At 44.6% G+C, this 5,640-nt stretch overlaps 1 long non-coding RNA gene across 1 annotated transcript in view; it reads right to left on the bottom strand.

The window, feature by feature from the left end:
* Positions 1–5,640, bottom strand: part of LOC116703181 (uncharacterized) — a 59,370-nt gene that overhangs the window by 52,501 nt on the left and 1,229 nt on the right. The gene's annotated exons all lie outside the window — the stretch shown is intronic.

Raw genomic sequence — 5,640 nt, 5'->3', positions numbered from 1 at the left:
GAAGAGCTCTTAGTGCCTTATTGTCCCACTAGAGCACTGTACTCCCAGAATTCAGAGTTACTTGTGGTTCCTAGTATCTCTAAAAGTAGAATGGGAGCCAGAGCCTTCAGCTATCAGGCTCCTCTGTGGAATCAGCTTCTGGTCTGGGTTTGGGAAGCAGACACCGTCACCACATTTAAGAGTAAACTTAAAATCCTCCTCTTTTCCCCAGCATGTTTCCTTGGATCAGGGAGGCTCCAAAATCATGGTTGTAGCTGTATTTATTTATTTATTTATGTATTAACTACAGTACAAGCTATTATTAAATGCCAATGCAAAACTGTACTGTCATTTTTAGTCGTTATTTTTTTTGTTATAATTTCTTTGTGTTTTTCTATTTGGAGCACTTTGTGCTGTGTGTTTGTTATTGCGTACATTGTCCACAAGGGTGCGGCAGAGTCTAACAAAATGCACAATGTCAACTCTAAAATTCAACCAGAGTCTGCACAACAACATAGCTACTGTTTCTCAATAAAAAATTTTACAGAGACAAAATATTCCTTTTCACTCCTTTTCAACAGGATTTAAACTCTAAATCCTCTCATAGGTGACACAAATACCTTCCACCGAGGAACATGAATGTCCCTTTTCCACAGCCTGTTAAATGAGTGATGCCCTGTGATGACAGCCTGAGGTCTGGACAGGCTCCAGTCGCTTCAGCTGTCATTAGACCACTTTAGCTCTGCATGCTTATCTGTGCCTCTGGTCAGAGACGCCAACAGCCACTTCCACAGCATGTCTCTCAGAAGCTCAGGACTCACTGTGGTAGCTTGGCCACATAGCATACAGGCCGACTGGGAGAGCCTTAAACACAGGAGCATCGGCCTCGCTGTCACCCAGTCTACAGCTTTAATGTGACACGATCATTTGTGTGCACCTTCTAAATGTCAGGACACTTAATCCAACATAATTGCACTGTTTAAATAAAGCATTAAAAACAGACACGCACTGAACGTTGTCAGCCAGCATCACATGGATCTCCCACACAAGCACAGGATTTAACGCGAGCATACACACTCGTCTGAGGAGCCTGGTGGTCTGCTGTGTCTCGGAGAGGTCACACAGGAAATTTCACGCTCCTCTTCACACTGAAAATGTCTCCTTTATCCTCCCCCACTATGAACGAAAGAAAAGGGAGGAGTGAAAGACTGGATCGAATAAAAAAAGGACCCAAGTCCTGAATAAGGATGGCTTACTTGTGTAGGTGTAACTTCTTAAAATGCAGTGGTGTTGCCGTGGCGACCCACACCCAGCAAAGTAAAGGCACGAATATGGTCATCGGTTCATTGGAATGTGACATTTGTGAAAAAGGAACACAAAGGGAGGAATTTTCCCTCCAAAATGAGAGGACGGATAGAGAACAAGTGAGGTCAGTTTTAGAGAAAACAGGACAAGGAATGTCTGGTATTTACAGCATCACAAAACCAAGATCATTTTGATTTGTTTTGCGTGCAAGATGGGTCAAGAAAACACCTGAAGGTCCACCACCATACAGCTGGAGGCTTCATAGTTACACGCATACAAAAAAACATAAAATAGGGAAGAATTCCACTAATCTAATCAATGTGAAGTCAACCCTGTGCTTGATTCTACAGTGCAAAACCTCACACTGGCATACTTGCCTGCAGTGCAAAAGAGTTTAAGCCTGTTCTAAACATCTCTTATTTACTACTTTTCTGCAGATGCATAGTGTCCTTGTAGGTAGGTGGGCGGGGCATGCAGCCTTCCTGTGGCTGCGTGGAGTTTGAAAGGAGTGCTGTCTGTCTGCGTCAGGGCCGACAGAGATGCCCCTGTGCTGCACTGTGTGTCTTTGCTGTTTGCTCTGTGCATGTCGATGGGCATGTTGGGGGAAAGAGCTTGTCCTCCACCCATCTTCCTTTCAGCTTTCTTGCTCTCCATCTCCAATGCTCTCTTTCTTCTATATCCATGGCTTTCCATTCAGTGTGGCTGTGCTTACACAGGATGTCAAGGACAGAAGGGATATCAGCATTTAAATAAACGAAAAGTCAAAGGAAGTGTGCCAGATTTTATCACCCAATAGAGAATGGTGGGCCATATGGCAGAGAGTTAAGTTAAAAGGTCTATACACCAGGTGCAGAGGGAGGTTTATCAAAGAGGACAAGCAAAGAGACAAACAAGTGGCACACCCAAAGGCATCATTTCCTCTCACCACTTCCTCTAAAGAACCCTGCCACGCTCTCACTCAAGCACACACTGTCAGTCTCTCTCAGCCTCCCACTTCCTGATATCCCCTAAAGCAGGATAACACCCTCCTTCAAATGCACACATACATGCCACCCTTTTTGTATGATGTGATTTCCCTGTAGGAAATCAGCAATCTGCTGCCATTACCCACCAGCATCAACTCCTCTTCTCTCCTCCGTTCTATTTCTTCCCATGTTTATACAAAATGTTTCTATCTCCCATGAACATCATTAGAAATAGAGAACAATTGTTGGTATAGGCCAGCTTGGAAGAAAGCACCACACAGACTGTGGCAACAGGTCAAAGGAAAACAGAAAATAGCTAATTAGTCTGAAGGGGTGGTCTGGTGTCATAGTATCACAGCCATGTGATGTACACTACTTGTCTATAGCTTTGTGTAGCACAACAGACATGCAACTAACAATTGTGTTTTACTGAAGGCACTTGTGCTATGATGGGAGTGGGAGACACCGCTGTTTGACATTTTGAAAGAACAAGGTCATAAAGTGCGTCTCCTCAAAGCTAGCATTCACAACACTGCATTTCATCTGTAAAATGTCAAATTCTGAGGAGATGGATTGGCTACTCACAAAATGACATGTTTTGATATAGCTTTTGTGTCAGATAACTTATTAATTTTCCCACATTTCTAAAAACATGCTCCTTGACAATATGTAACAATTCCCAAATGGAGGGAAAGCGCGGAGAAAAAAAAAAAAAAAACTTTACAGTTCTGTTCCCAGTTTTTCAAAAGACACACAAACACACACACACACACACACACACACACACACACACACACACACACACACACACACACACACACACACACCTCGACAAAAGGTGCCATTTACTCAGGAAGGGTCAGCAGTTCTCTCCATCAGACATGGGCTTGTTCTTGGTCAGAGGCTGCTGCCCAATCTCAGGCACCCTCCCTGGCTCCATCGGCCCCGTTGCCCCCACCCCCGGAGACAAGCCCCATTGTTCCGCAACTACTAATAAATGACTGTTCAGACAAACTTTAGAGACCATTCTAACACACACACCACACACACAACCACACACCACACACACACACACACACACACACACACACACACACACAGACACACACACACCTGATTGTAAATGGTGTGCTGTATGAAAGGATACACAACATCTTTTTTACTGCATGATATTTCTCATGGTGATCATTAAAGGTTAACTGACACTAATGATTGAAGGATATTTTCCTGAAATTTGAGCCTTGTGCGCCACAGACCTGGTGAGGTAATGCTAAGAACACAGTTTACTATAAAAACAGGTTGTAAGTAATGCATATTAAATGTTTCTATTGCTTTCCATTTCCCTTGAGCAGTTGTTAATGGACATGACATCGAGACCCAGTTCACCAGGAGGTCACACTGCTCAGTCGGTGTTGTCACCTGTGTGTAATGACACATACAAACGTACACACACACACAAACACACACCAGATACTGAGCTCGATCAAGGCCAAGGATCCGAGGTGAGCCATGAGTTTGGACATGATAAATCACCAGTCAACTTAAGCTCATAAACACACCATTAACACACTCAACCACAGCAACCAGATATGTTTACCTTAACCACTGTGCTGAGGACTATCGCTCTCTGGCAGGTCTGTATTAGCATGCCTGGGGGCCTGATGCACATGTCCATCAATGGGGTCGGCCAGGTCCAGCGCTGTCTCAATGCTCTCCAGCACTTTGGGCTTGCTTTCATACATACTAGGTATTTAACTTCAAGGAGCAGACCTGTGTTAACTGATTCCTCAATCTATATTTCAAGGTAATGGAAAATTGTGCTAATCATCTAACAACGTGTGGATAAACTGCCAAACTGAAGCTGTGAGTAGGTCTGATATTAGGTCATTGTGTTTTAAGTATAAAACCGATGGCTAACAGCTGAATTTGAACGTAAAGAATTGCAAGTGATGAGGAAGTTCCTTGGAAATGTTGAGTGGTGTAAATACAGGGTTGTTAAGTGACTCTGACCCTGGTGTGTATATGGCTCTCTACTGTGGTTCACCACAAGCATATCATATGACAGCTCAGCCAGCACACTCAGCCCTGTGAGAAAGCAAATTCCTGCTTTGCTATTCTCAGCTATAGACCAAGACATAAACAGAAGTATCGCCAAAGAAAGTACATCTATTGAAATATTCTGGCTGCTTTGATGTCTAACAGTCTAAGAGAGAGAAGCGGGTCTATGAGAGTGGGTGTGCAGGGGTATATCTATGTTTGTACAGTGCTAATACAGCACAGGGGTGATGTTGGCGGTGTGCAGGACAGATGCTGGGCAAGCGAGGTCACGTCAACAGACATGCTCCGCTGTTCAAACCACAAAAGGACGAGGAGGAAGAAGAGGCAGAAGTTGTGAGGAGTAAAAAAAAGTCCCAGTGTTTAGTCAAGGCCTGCTCACTGACACAAAGTCTGCCTTTGTCTGCCTCCCAGGGTGCCAGATAAAGGAATTCTTGTGCGTCGGGGGCTCTGACCGAGTTTATTTGACACTTCAGCTCCTTTTGTGAAGCAAGTGTCCCACCGTCAATGCTGGCCATGAGAGTCACTTGGCATTAGACAGAGGGTCCCTCTTCAGTGGAGAAAGGGGGTCTTGTTTGGAGAAGATTTTTAATGGAGGGGGTGTGTGGGGGGTGCTGAGTTAGAGGGGAGGGGTGCTCGGCCTGTGCACTGCGCTGTATACAGACATATAGTGGGGCTCTGTCCCCTGCCCCAACAATAGATGGAATTCTTCATTGCTAAGGAAGTGGACGGTATTAAGGAGTGAGAGCTGAAGAGTGAAGAAAGAAGAAGGTGGATGCTTCATCAGATAACTTGCATGACCACACGTCTACTACGAATGCAATGCCATTATGTCACTGTTTGCTCATTACAGATGGAAATGGCGACAAGCAGAACAGGTACAAACACTTCTCTCATATGATCCTGACTGATATATGGTTCACCATTGAGTGTGATCACATGCACCTGCAGGTTCTACTCAGAAGAAGCATCTACACATCATCCAAATATTTCTGTGTATTAACCATAGACGTGCCATGTGTCAAGTATAGCAGCAGCTAGCACTACTGGCAGCCACTTCCCATGGCATGCTGTCAGTGTGGGCAAAGCTCTGGAGACATATTTACTCTCACCTGAATAGAGTCACTGTGGGAGCGGTGGGTGGACTGCACTTGCTTTCTATGGTCCCTGTATCCAAACTGTTCATTTACTTTGCTGTGCCTGGTCTTTCACAACTTATGACAGGTCAGTTGGCTCTTTGAATGGTCAGTGTTCCCCTGGCACTGCAGGTGTACAGTATGATGACTTCCGGATGAGGAGAGGTTATAAACGGTGTTAATTTGAAAATGGGAGGGGG

This window comes from Etheostoma spectabile, chromosome 15, assembly GCF_008692095.1.
Source record: "Etheostoma spectabile isolate EspeVRDwgs_2016 chromosome 15, UIUC_Espe_1.0, whole genome shotgun sequence".
NCBI lineage: Eukaryota > Metazoa > Chordata > Actinopteri > Perciformes > Percidae > Etheostoma > Etheostoma spectabile.
This window is presented reverse-complemented; position numbering and strand designations above follow the sequence as displayed.